Source organism: Lichenostomus cassidix, chromosome 4, assembly GCF_008360975.1.
Source record: "Lichenostomus cassidix isolate B80296 chromosome 4, HeHo_3.0, whole genome shotgun sequence".
Taxonomy (NCBI): Eukaryota; Metazoa; Chordata; class Aves; order Passeriformes; family Meliphagidae; genus Lichenostomus; species Lichenostomus cassidix.
In genome coordinates this window covers 49,612,295-49,626,154 of record NC_139484.1, presented here as the reverse complement: position 1 = coordinate 49,626,154, position 13,860 = coordinate 49,612,295, and the positions used below count along the sequence as shown (strand labels likewise).

Below are 13,860 nucleotides of genomic sequence, written 5' to 3'. Positions count from 1 at the left end.
AATGCCAGCAAAACCATTACAGAATGATTCATTTACCGTTGACCCTCTTCCTGAGGAGGTCTGAGACACCTCTGAATATCATGGAAAATGGCTATAATCCTAATGAGATTTTCTACTAGATAAATTATCTACAGAGGGAGACAGTACTGCTCAACAACTAAATTTATAAGACAGCAACAATTCACTTAAAGAAATGCACATTCCTTCTCCCATTAATTTACAGTGAACAGACATTTCTTGACTTTTTTTAAAGAAATGCAAGCAGCTGGTTGCTATTTAAGCACCCAGCATGAAGTTTTCCATGAAGTGACTGTCTCCTAACAGGACATGAAAGCAGCAGGTGTGGAGACCTGATCTTCCTCTTCCCAGTATGCAGTAATGTTAAATGAAAAAACATTGTAATTACAACATTAGAACAACAAATCTGTTACTGTGTTGAAAGCCAGACAACTTAAACAGGAGAGGCTTTATAGCTCCTCAGGTACTTTTGCTTCAGTGCCATTTGGGAAGAGACCAAGAAAGGGCTGTAGCTCTACCCTTTTTCCATTGTTATTCCTTGGAGCTTATGGCTTTATGCAGCATGGCAGATTTGGACAAAGAAAGCAGAATTAGCTAGGTAGAAAATGGACCATCAGTGTCTTCTTTTAGGGCAGGGCTACAATTTGTGACCTGTTATCGTGGGGTAAGAGACTTCTGTATGGTGCTGGAGCCATACACAGGATGTGGACTGATTGCCCGTGGCTCTGCTGGGGTGGCTAACAGCATATCCATGAACTGTTAGTTGATAACTCTCCAGCAAAGGAAGCTTGATCTTGAGACAAATTCATTAATAAAGACTGACCAGGCTTCAAAAGAAGCTGACACTTGAAATATTCCAATTTATTAATAACACTAATCATATTTTGTTTTTTCTTCTCAACAGTGCCTTAGGCTGTTAGCAATACACTCACAGGAGGACAGAGCTGACATGCCATGGCAACACTGCTGATGTTACAGATTACATGTTTGTAGAAAGGCATTGGGTAACATTGCTCCTGGCAACAGAGACTGCAAAATCTATATCACATGCCTACAGTCACATCCTGTAACTACTGAAACATGAGAAAACACAAAAAACAAAGAAGTTGTCAGACAACTACTGCCACAGCTCACATCACACAAACAAATGCTGCCTGATGTCGCAGATCTCTTGTATCAGAAGGATTATCCCTACAGTGTAAATTCAAACAGCTTTGATCTGTTACAGCAATGTATTGGGCCCAATTTTAAAGGAAAAAGCATCTTCTCTTTAGCTTTGTTATGTGTGGAGTCATAACCAGGAGTTCATAAAGCTTTATGTTGACCTTTCATCATTTCAGTAAGAGTACCTGGCCTCAGCAATACCAATATAGCATCGCTATTACTTTGTGCATCACTTTGAAAAGGTTTGCAGAGCACTAATCATACAGTTTTTCCTACCACAGAGCTTCTGTTGCCAGCTACAATTTCACAGCTATCCCCCTTCTAGCACTTCATGTTACAGGAGTTTTGTAAAGACTGTGTGCAAGACTTGGTTCCTAGCCATTGTAAAGCCACAGGAGGTTCATATCTTAAGCAGGAAAAAAAATGATGAACTGCAGAAGCAGAGGCGTGGCAAAACATCTCCTGACTTCATGGGTATCCATAAGCATCTCTAGCATGATAGTATAAGGTGGTAGCAAGATAGCACTTATTTCCTCAACTAATGTGTTCCTACACCTGTTTTTTATTAAGTTTCCAACATTGATGAATGTATCTGTGTCTTTGTCCATCTTCTCCTGTTCCTGTTCTATACCCTGTGTTTGATCTCTTTCTCATGGCACTTTTTACTTTTAAGAATATAGCATATTCCAACAAATTTTGAAAAGCCTTTATGTTCAAAATTCAGTAATTTCTACAGAAATAGGAGAGAGAAGTATAATTACTTATGCTATAATCACTATATAAGTCAGCCTGACCTTCACATCAGATCTTCCCAATATCCCCATTAATTACCATTTATTCATGGTCACAGCTATGAAGCTTCCAGTAATTAATATATTATGTTTTCCTGTACCACTCCTGTAAGTTAGCCTTCCTTTTTGTTTTGCAAATGTGTAGTATCTATATCGGAAAATTTCAGGTCCAGAAGAAACTATTTTTCTTTCTTTCCTTTGCAGTAATCCCTCCCATCTCTCACATTATTTTTATGCTCTACCTACAAGAGAGCCTTTATAGAAACCTCATATTAAGTCTTATTTTTTGTTTCTTGCCAATGTCATTACAAAGTCTCAAGCACAGAGGAACAAGAACCCAGGCATGTGCTAACAAATATCAAGGTCCAAATACTAATCCAAGAGGTTCATATTTTACTGTTGCAAGTTCCAGTGCTGATACTAACAGCAGATTTGTTCAAAAGGTTTTACCTAGAATAGGTTCATGTATTTGCTTGTATTTTAAATATGATGTAATTTAAAGATGCAGCTTGTTACAGCAGAAACTATGTCTGAGCTCTCAGCAAGGTTTTTGCTTACAGTTTACAGAGTAACTATGAAAAAAGTTTCTATCAGGAGACCAGCCAAAGGAATCTGTCATAAAATTCAAGTTAAAATGCTTTATACTATGCAACAAGCCTTAGTGTACTTTATACTGGTTATGAAACAATGACTACTGTCGCTGTTGAGCAGCTATCAGCGTAATGAAAGCATCAGTTCTCAGTGGCAAGAAGGAATGACCTTTATTGTTTTGATTTCATCACATATATAGAGTTCTCAAAAGTCACCCAGATTGGTCAGTCAGAAGCCTTCCCCCAGGCCTGATTGGCCAGGCCTGCACTGCCCAAGTTCTGGGACACTGTTCCAACAACATCCAAACTTTATCTTTATTTATAAAACACAAGAAAATTCTCATGGGAAAAGCCTGTGCTAGCCACAGACTACATTTTAGTAAATGAGACTAAATACAACAAATATGAAAGAAAAAGCATCTACTTGTAAGCAAAATAATTCTCAAAGCAAGTTTAAGAAAATTAAAAGGGATAGTGTACATTGCTGAGCATAACCTTCACAGACTATTCAACCTGTAATAAATACAGGAGCAATCATAACACAAATCAAAAACTCAAGAAAAAGGAACAGAAAGAAGATTACAGAAGCTGAAGTCACAGAAGTCCTAAGGCCTCTGAGATATGATAAAATTTGGTTTGACACACAGTATCTGTTCTGTGAAAAGAGCGTTATAGTAGGGTTCACACTAGTGAAACACAGTATGTGTTCATTACATTTAGGGCTTCATAATAGTTCAATCAGCCTAGATTGCCTTCTTTACATCTCTTACAGAGTCTGAGAAACAACAGAACCTTCTACTATCAAAGAAAGCTAAAAGGATATATTTTTTCTGGTTTTGAACACTACAGTCAATTTTTTACACGTTTGGAGATGATAAAATCCTGACTTTGAGCTCCACTTCCAATACACCACCACAGTTCTACACCATATAGCAGGTAATTGGTTTTCACCAGCAGTGAGGTTTAAGTACATTCTAAAATTCAGTATGCTGGGGCCTTTACCAATAAGGGAGAAACACTTGTGCATTCTTCTATGCATAAGACAAACACTGTTCTGTCTTCTATAAGCATTAATATTTATTTATATCTGGGTTAAGTTAGTGGTAACCAGACTTTTTAACTTTTTTTTGGCCCTACCCATGAGTAAATGTAGAATTAGAGTCAACATATGCCTTAAGGTGCAAATGTGTTTTTTCGTGCACAAGTAGGGCCATTCCAAAAGCTAAGACGCTCTCTTAGGTCCATCTTGTGTTATGTGGATTTTCTTGTTTTCTTCTGTAAGCTGCCTTATGCAGGTTTATTTACTCATTTTTGACATGAAATTAGATAGCAGTCACCTAATGGGAACATACAGAGAAGATTCCTCTAAAAAGTGCGCAGAAGCAAGCAACTTACAAAAAGAGACATTCTGTTTAGGTACAGATATTTCACCATGGCAGTGGTCAAGTATGGGATAGGTTGCCCAGAGAGATTGTGGAAACAGTATTCTTGGAAACAGTAAAATTCATCTGGACAAACCCCAGATTGTCCAGGTGAGTTTTGAGCATCTCCAGCCTCCTACTGTTTAAACAAGGTTCAAAGCAACCTCCACAGCTCCTTTCCAAATGAAATTTTTCTATGATTCTGTAACTGACAGGTAAGTAAAAAAGAGATTTTGGCACATAAAGAAATCAAACAGCTGCAATCCAAGTAAAGAACAGGTCACAGCTTCTCAAATTCTAATTTTTGAGTTAGACATCCCCAAAAATGTATGGCACCTTTTTCATAATCCTTCAAAGAGCAGCACGTGAGATGTTATCACACTCTGAAATCACACCACAGGACTTGCTTTCTTTTCAAGTTAGTTTTCATTTAGTCTTTCTTAATATTATTATTGGTGTTGAAACAAGTAACCTACAGCTTTTACATAACAAGTTAAAAGGGCCTTGCAGGTGGTAATTATTTTTACTCATGCTTGCTTTCCACAAGATAGATGCTGACAATTCCTCAGTGCTTTGCAATGATGATCCCCTCTAAAAATATAAGACCTGAAGTACATAACACCTACACAACTCATTTCCTGATACCTAATGGTAAAGCAGTTATGCAAATGGTGAGGTTGTTTATACAACAAATAATTTTGGCTGAAAAAAATTTAGTTACATTAGAATTTTTCCTTGGTTGAACAGAGCTGCACAAGTGTGATCCTTAAAAGAAGTATTAGAAACAGGTCTCAAGCAGACAGCTGGGAGCAGTGGATGAGCACCTTCACTCCAGAAATTCAACAGCTGGTACTCTATGCATCCCAACCTACTGCTTCACATCAGACAACAGCTGAGGGAAATGCTGAAAATATGTCATTGGCTCAGTCTCAGACTTTGTACAGCACATTTCCTGCAATCTTATAATAGTTCAGTTCTCTTGAGTTGAACAAGGAGCAAAAACTGCCCAGCACAAAACTTTCTACAGCAAAATTGAGTCACAACTGGCAAGACAGAAGTTAAGGCATTGCCAGTAGATTCAAAGATATCTAATGATTTTAATGAGATGGTGTTGTTGTAGTTCAGAATACTAATCACTTCTCATGCTGAAGAGAATAGCCTATGCATGCCCAGAAAAGCACCATGAGCCAATCATAACAAACCAAAATAGCAAATTTAAATTTGGAATTTCACAGTGATTCATTGACCTGCCTTTTTCAAAAGAGCCTTTGAACAGATGTCATTGCTAAGTCATGTTAAAAGAAGCAAATATTTTAAGAATGCTCACTTTGCTCCCTCATACAATTGAATCAAGCCATCTGTGCTATAGTGGTCCTTAAACAATATTCTATCCACTTAGAAGGTACTAAAAATCATCCCTGTTTAGTCTCTGACCAGATGCTTCCATAAGATACACCTCTAATATGTTCCCCAGAGTGTTAAACAGAAGTGGAAAAAAATAACAAAAAACCCCACAGATGTTTAAGATAGGAGTTCTGATTCTTGTTTTGTTTTCTCCTTCCTCTTCACAGAGTGGGTCAAGCTGGAAACAATCCCAGTGGGTCATCTGGCCCAACCTCCCTGCTCAAGCAGGGTCATTCCAGAGCACAAGGCACAGGATTGTGTCCAGATGGTTCTTGAGTATCTCCAGTGAGGGAGACTCCACACATCTCTGGGCAGCCTGTTCCAGTGCTTGGTCACCCCACAGTGAAGTTCTTCCTCGTGTTTAGGTGGAACTTCCTGTGCATCATTTTTTGCCCATTGCCTCTTGTCCTACTGCTTGGCACCACCGAGAAAAGCTCAGCTCCATCCTCCTGACACCCTCCCTTCAAATACTCATTGATGAGGTCCCTTCTCAGCTGTTTCTTCTTGAGACTAACAGGCCCAACTCTCTGAGCCTTTCCTCATAAAAGAGATGCTTCAGTCTCTTAATCATCTTTGTCACCTTCTCTTCTAGGATTATTGCAAAATTTAAACTAGGAGAATTATGTGAATATTTGGAACCACAATGTTCTCTAAAGACTAGAACTATCCTCCTGCCATTAAGACCTGTGTCTCCAAAAGAACCAGTTCTTAAGAATTTGTACTTTCAGAGCACAAATTTCAGTCCTCTTCTGGATACATAGATTTGATGACTTAATTACAATGCCCAAAAAAAGTCTCTGTTTGTGCCTTTCCATCACTGCCACTAATCTTATCTTTAGCTGTTTCCAGATCTGCATGACTGTCTTAATTAGCATTGGAGCATTCAAACTTGGCACCCTGTGGTTTTTCTGTGCCTTTCTCAGCAACACATTTATTGCTTTTTCCACAAGAATGTATTTGTGTATTTTACTAGAACAGGGAAACAATTGTGAGGTCATGAGGAGTTCCATGGCATAAAGGGGTTTAATCTGTATTTTCCAATTGCTGAAAGCAAAAACAAGAGAACATTTTCTTGTCAATTTCTGCCTGTGCTGAGACTGAAAACACAGCTGGCACAGTAAAACATAAAATTAAGATTGCTGTTAGCAACAGGTAACTCCAAGAAGTTACCTGGATTTCTTCCAGTTAATCTAATACTCAAAAATACTTAACAGGTAGATTATTGTGAGGGGTTTTCTTCTTCTTTTAAACAAAATATTTCAGTATTTCCCAATGTTGGATAATGAATCGTAATAGTTAAGATATTTACAAAAGGTTACAGAAAATTTTGTCATCATTCTGTGAGAAATATTTTGGAAACCAAACAAATTTAAGACACTAGGAGAAACAGAATGCTATTACTGAATTACTCCATGTATCTTCTAATATTTTTCTCTGAACCTCAAATGCCAGTTTGTCATATTATTCATAGGAATGAAGTGTGAGGGCAGGTAGTCCCTGACTTTCTTTTGCTGTACAACATTGCTAAGGCAGCCAGTCAGCTCTAAGATAAAGCCTGATGGAAGGTCAACATGCAGATGATACCAATATAAGCATTAGGTAATGAGTGAACTGGGACCTGAGACTAAGAGTACAAGGCAAATGCAACATTTTAATCCATTCACCTCACATCATGGTCTTCAGCTTCTTTCTCTGAGCATGATGGTCCTGTTCCACAGAGCTGGATGAGCAGAGGCACACCCTGTCAACTGACCATGCTTATTTTCCCTCTGGGAGGTCTTTTGAAACATGCTCTTTATTCCACACAACTAAAGCCTTGTGATTCTGCATTTCTAGAAGAGGATTATTTTGGTCACCTGTGAAAGTTACCACAACAATGATGGTAATCAGCAAAAGTTACATAAACCTAAATTTCTTCCCTTTCTTTTTAAAATCACGTATTTCAGAGAAGTGATTTAAGCTCAAAGCTTAAAAAATAAACAAATTCATTTTGTATTACTTGCTAACTTCCGGTACACTGTCAGAAAACATTTAGATGGATTAAATTCTCAAACATAAAATGAATTTACTGTAACTGAGTCAGGCATGCTCTTCAGGAAGCTTCAGTAATACATTAACACATTTCTCATTTTGAGGTGAATGTGTTTTTGTTATTAAATAGGTACTATGTGAGTATAATCCTGATAATACAGAACCTAATCTTAGGTGGGTTATTTTGAGCATCTCCAAATTTGATTACATAGTAGTTGTTAGACCTCAAAAAGGAACTATTGCATTTAGTCTCCATTCAAATACACACAGATCTGTTTTTTACAGATATTTAAGTGAAAGACCAGGGCAAGAATCAAATACACTAAAATACACTAAATCAATATAACAGCTTCATTAGGTCACAATTTTCTAACAAGCAAGCACATGAAGCAATGAATTAATTCAATGCCCATTGCTGAAAATTGTGCTTCAATATATACCTTGCAAATTAAACAGGTCTTTAAACTTTCAACTTAAAACCAAATCAAAATTATTTGGATGTAGCTAGGTAGAGCACTGCAATGGAGTGCTAACGGTACAGTGGCCTTACACAAAACACATTACTGTGTGCCCACCCAAAATATTTGCTTGCATTTTGAGAAGTAGTAGTCTGCTGGCTAACAAATATTATTCTGTTAGGACATGTTCATTTGGATTGCAAAGACAAAAGAAATATTTACAGCTACCCAGACTGCATTACACTCCTCCAGCTCCCTGTCAGACAAAGCCAGTAGCCACAGGCTCACATGGATCCAACCACAGCTGCCAGGCTTCAGACAGGAGCATTCAGGATATTAAAAGTGCCTGAGTATCAAAGTCTAAGACTCACAGAACAAAGACAAGGCTTGAATGAACACACACAAAATGTTTTACAAGCAAAACAAATCTTAACTTTGCTTTTTGCTTAGTGATAATATCAAATCAAAATATTTGTGCTTGCATGATGCATGAAGGACTTTACAGTGGAACATATTTCATTGCTAATAACTGAAGTTTTTTTAAGAGTTCACATTTTCCTACACAACACTCCACTTAAAAGCTCTTTTCCTTGAACATTATATTCATTTTGAGACTAACATTAAATAAAAGTCTAATTAAGTTTGAAAAATGACATTGAATTTTTTATAATTGTAGGAGCAAGTTATTGCTTGTGAATTTATAAAGTTACGGAGAAGCATAATGTGAAGTGTAGATGTCCCTTTCATCTTAACACTAGATTATTCAAAGTTCCTTTTCAGTCTTTACACTGCATTAAGTTTTACATGAATATAGGACTCCTTTGTTAATATGATCTAGCTCAAATAAAACCAGCAGAGCTTTGGTTATAGAAATGCATTTGCTTTTAAAAATTAAATCTTGCTAAAAATTTTCTTTGTACCCATCAGAAAGGTCTATTTTAATTCTCATATTGCTACTACTGCCATTTCCAGAACACTACTAACAATAACAGATCATCTTGAAAATAATAAATACTACTTCTTATAATTTTGCTAGGATTTTTTAAATCAGAAATAAGTTTAAGTATTTTAAATAGGTATACATCAGGGGTTGGAAGAGAGAAATTACCTTCAGCAGCCCCATTTGCACATAAAACTGATCTATTTACAGTAGTTAGTGCAAGTTAAGATTTACTCATTTACTATTGCATCTCATAATATCAAATAATTTATCACTTGTGTAAAATAAAGCCAGTACAGATTTACTCATCAATAGAAAGAATATCCCTGGTCCATATGCTCACAATGCCTTTATTAGAAAGAACAGAACAATACTCCAGTTAAAAAAAAAAAAAAAACACACAAAAAAAAACCCCAAAAAACAGACATAACACTAAACCCCAAAACAAATCACACCAACACCTGAGAAGGCCTCATTCACAGAAGGAAAAAATTACAATTTTTTTTTTGCTATTTAAAAGCGACAGCAAATCTACTTTTAAAATTGGTGATCTCCTGGGCTAAGCCGAACTGCTACTTAGGCATTCTTTTGTTGGATCAGATTCTCATTGAAGGATCCAGAGAATTTTTTAGAAAAATATGTAGCTTCATGGTTGATAAGGAAAAAACATATTTTACATGTTATTTAGAAGAAGGAAGAGATTAGGGCATATCTGGAGAACAAGAAACCAAAATTAGCACACCATTCCTCAGAATAATATCTTCTTCTCAACAGGACTATTTATCCCAAAGATTACATGCTGTGATGCACCTCTAACAGTTTGATCATCTAAGCACCCTATTCAAAGCTCTACAGGGACAGTGCCTCATGTTATGTAGATGTAGCCTAAATGCTAGCATCTGGAAAAAAGATAACACATTACAGGTATTTGAAAAAGTCAGAACAGCAGCTTCATCCACCGTGTTTCTTCTGATAAACCAACAAAAGGATCTTGCACCAGGTTTAGCCTGGAAAATACTTCTTTTTAGGAAACTGCAAGGACTAAGCATTGCTATTAGTCTCTGTTCTCACCAAAAGTCAGAGTATTTATCATGGGTTTTCTATAGTTGTGCATGACGCAGCAAACATGAAGCTGTAGGCTAACAACTAATGATTTTTCCTAGTCATAAAATAGTAGAAGCACTGTAAGGCCTTTGGAGATGAGCCATTCAAAAGCAGAACAGTGGCCATGCTCCAGGAGCTTTAAGATACCATATATAGGATTCCATTAAGAGGTGGGAGAACAAGGAATACATTAAAACATATTTGGTGTTATAAAAGTATAATCAAATCTACAATAATTATGATACTGGCCACAAACAGCATGTTTGTCATCGTGAGTGAAAGTCATAATATATTACACTTCCTTACAAGATCTTCTGATCAAACTTCTGTGACATCTTCCCAAACACCCGTCTGCAAATTGACTCAAAACTATTCAACTGAGATTGATAATACAAGATCCAAAAATTAAGAAATTTAGCGATGTTTGCATGATATGAGCTTCATGTGACAGGAAAAGCTCCCTTTTTTTGACCCTACCTTCAAAGAATAGCAAATTTAATATATACTTTATATACTCCAAAAATCATAGTATTTGCTAAATAGAAAACATTTTCTATCTGGGGCAAGAAGCTGTTTCACAACTCTATATTCACACTTGATATAAGCTTTTTAAACAAGCATTTGTAATTATCTTACTATTCTAGTATACATCTTTACAGGTCTGGCTAAGAAAAATAAACCAAACAACTTCTTTATTGCCCAGAGAAGCTGAGGATTCCTCATACTTAGAAGTATTCATGGCCAAGCTGGATGAGGCCCTGAGCAACCCTGACTAGTAGATGATGCCCTTGCCCATGGCATGGGTGTTGGAACTAGACAATCTTTAAGATCCCTTCCAACCCAAACCATTCTGTGATTTTATTAACATATTTTGTGAGCAAACAGCTCACTGGATCACTCCTGTAAATCACTTGGATCAGTCATCAGCTTCTGAAGGTTCAGTCTGAACATTAGACACAGCCATTGGACACTAATGCCATGCTACAAAAGTTTAATTAAGATTGTCATAGAATTTCCAGCCCTGAAGGCTCTCAAGATTTGGCTAGACCACACCATGACTGAGATGACCTAATACTGACCACAATCCTGCACTGAGCACGAGCTCAGACTAGATGACCCACCCAAGTACTTTTTAACAAATCTTCCACAATCCCACAAATTCACAATAAAGAATTTGATGCAGAAACCTTATGATGGACCTTTTATATGAAACACTCCAATAAGATAGGCTCTTTTTAATTTCTGATGGGATACACATTTTCAGCACAAGATTCCAGTCCCCCACATTAGTTTCCAAGCTTCTCAAGAGCACACAAGCCCTTAAGATTATCTTTTACTAGTTCAACCAACTGTTTTCTCCTAGCAATAATCATCAGGCTCCAAGACATTGCTCACCACGTTATTTATAGTGTGAGTCTCAGTAACTTCAAGTGCACCGGACATAACATAAATCACTTAAGGGAAAATTAGTCAAGTGTGCAATGTCGCCTGGAAAAGCCTGTCTGGCACTTCTGTATGGGCAGCTGGCTCTCAGATGCCACTTTGACTGGCAAAATACTTGAAAAAGGCTTTCCAACAAGCCATCTTCAAAAATTCTTTATTCTCTGAAACAAAGGTCATTAATTCCTTTCAGACCTCAGCTTTGATCACCTTAGTCTCCACAACTGGCATATTCTATAGCAAATATTTTAAACCCAGAAACAGATAACTAAATGTACGTGCACTCAGCTCCTGGATGGGAAGAAATCCTGAATCCCAGTGATTGCAAAGCACCAGCACATCTCAAATTACGCAATGTTTTTTTAATCTCTGAGTTAAATTTTACCTGGACTACATTTAAGACTTCCTTCTACTAAAACCAGGATTCATTCAATCTTTTTCTGGATACCATCATTCATAAAGGCAGTCATAAAAAAAAGAGCAGTCAACAATTCTGTGTTAATTACATATGAGAAATCCACTCACCCCTTTCTTTTGTAAATCAGCTTGTTCTCTTACAGAGCAGCTCCAACACAGAGAAAACCTTACCTGCCAAGGGGAACATTGAGAATATCAGTGCTCTAAAAGAAATAGGCAGGAAAATGATGCAATTGTTCTACCAGTGTTCTTCAGGCTGTATTGCCCTTGCTGCCAGTGACAAAGAAAGTTTCCAGGAATACCTTGATAATAGTTTGAAGAATGACATGAATGTAAAAGAGTTGGGGAATGAGCATCGCTTGTGTACCGACTTCCTCTTTTAAGTGAGCCTGCTGATGAGAAGCCAAAATTATGCAAGTCTGTAACAAGCTCAGAGAGATCAGAGTTTAGACTCTTAGTTTAACTATTTCCTTTAGGCCTTCTATTTTTCATCAGTTTAAGATGCCTAAGTGACATGAGGAAAACTAAATCCTTCCAGTTGCAGCCTGCAATCCTGGAAAGATGAATTCACACATCAGCATTCAAATAACACATATTTACACAATGCTGGAATGAATTCCAGCACACCTCAACTATTACACTTTCTCTCTTTGACCAAGATCTCTTTTCTGTTAAGAATTACAAGACTATCAATGAAACAAGTCCTGGGACACTTAGAATTTTATAGATTCAACAAAAACAACCATGCCTCCAATTAAAAAACCACTAACATAATGAAAGGCAAAGACTACAGACTAGACCTCAAAGAAATAGCTATTAAGCAAGTATATATAAGTGCTTGTTATCATTGCACATTGAAAGGATTTTGAAGCTTAGCCTATCAGACCAGATAGTCATGGTGAAGACCTTTGTATGCTTACATTTGAAGTGGTCTTGCATTGCTTTTGGTGAACATGAAGGATTTTGCTCATCTTCAGGCAATTTGTTTTTTCGCAGTCCAAAAAGGGTTGATAAATACAGCACCATTACTCACAGCCTGATTTTAAATTATTGAGAAAGTAACAAATGTCATCAGGAACCCTAGAGTGCTTTCATGCAACCAAATGTCACCTCTTCCCATGCAGTAAACACTCTCTTCCCTCATTAGTCAATCTGCTTTGCAGAGATGTCCCCTCGCTTTGCAATACAATCACTGTTTGCATCTCACTCTGTATTTGCTTTCAAAAAATGCTTCAACTAAGCCTACTCTTTGATGGCAGCTGCAAATTGAGAAAGGAATTTACAAAGGGAGAAAGGTCACTCATCCAACCTGTATTTACTGGGGGCTTTTTCCCCAACAGACTCTGAGGATAAAACTCTGCAGAGAGCAGGGAATATGCAGATCAAACTGGCTGTGGGTTTAACTGAACTTGAATTTGCGGATTAAGCTATTTGTCAGTTGTATCTCAGTTCTTTAATATAAATTGCTCTATATATCTTCCAGGAGGCAACTTTCTAATCTAAAATTAACAAGAATTAGAGCACCCATAGCAGGTATTTCAAAACTACATGGTATCTCATGAAGGGAAAACACTAAGGTTCATCCCACAGCCATAAATAAAGCACCTTTTCCGATAAAACTTTGTGACCTACTTCTTTCCCAGGCTGGGAAAGGATTTGTGAAAGGACATGTACTTCACTTTCTCATTATCAAGTCAGTAATAAATTGTCAGTTAATAAAAATCTCTTAATTTAGAAATCTAAGTTTGCATATTTGTATTAACCCCTTTGAAATACTTACCTATGCAGAAAAATGATCTCAAAACCTGACTCAGTATTTCTTCTTAACTCTGTTTTCCAAGGAATTCAGTTTTTAAAAGCCATAATTATATTATTAGAAAAAGGCCAAAGGAGAGATCAAAAATAAACACAAAATAAATATATTTTAGGTTGTAAAAACCCTAATACACATATATATATACACACGCATTAAATATACATTTTTACACCAGTATAGCACATATACATTACACAGCTAGAAAGTCTGTAATATGAAAATGCAAGATCTCGATGAGTAGTATATTATGGTTACAGTATACAATG

The 13,860-nt window shown here is 36.8% G+C and overlaps 1 long non-coding RNA gene across 2 annotated transcripts; it reads right to left on the bottom strand.

The window, feature by feature from the left end:
* Positions 1-2,963: 2,963 nt before the first annotated feature.
* LOC146438465 (uncharacterized) lies at positions 2,964-13,631 on the bottom strand. 2 transcript variants are annotated; one of them, XR_014851784.1, is made up of 4 exons: positions 13,559-13,631; positions 11,887-11,949; positions 7,053-7,244; positions 2,964-6,432 (listed from the first exon to the last, which is right to left on the bottom strand). It is a non-coding gene; the product is annotated as an uncharacterized LOC146438465 (long non-coding RNA). The 2 variants fall into 2 exon arrangements; XR_014851783.1 differs by having other exon boundaries at positions 2,964-7,244.
* Between the last annotated feature and the right edge of the window lie 229 nt (positions 13,632-13,860).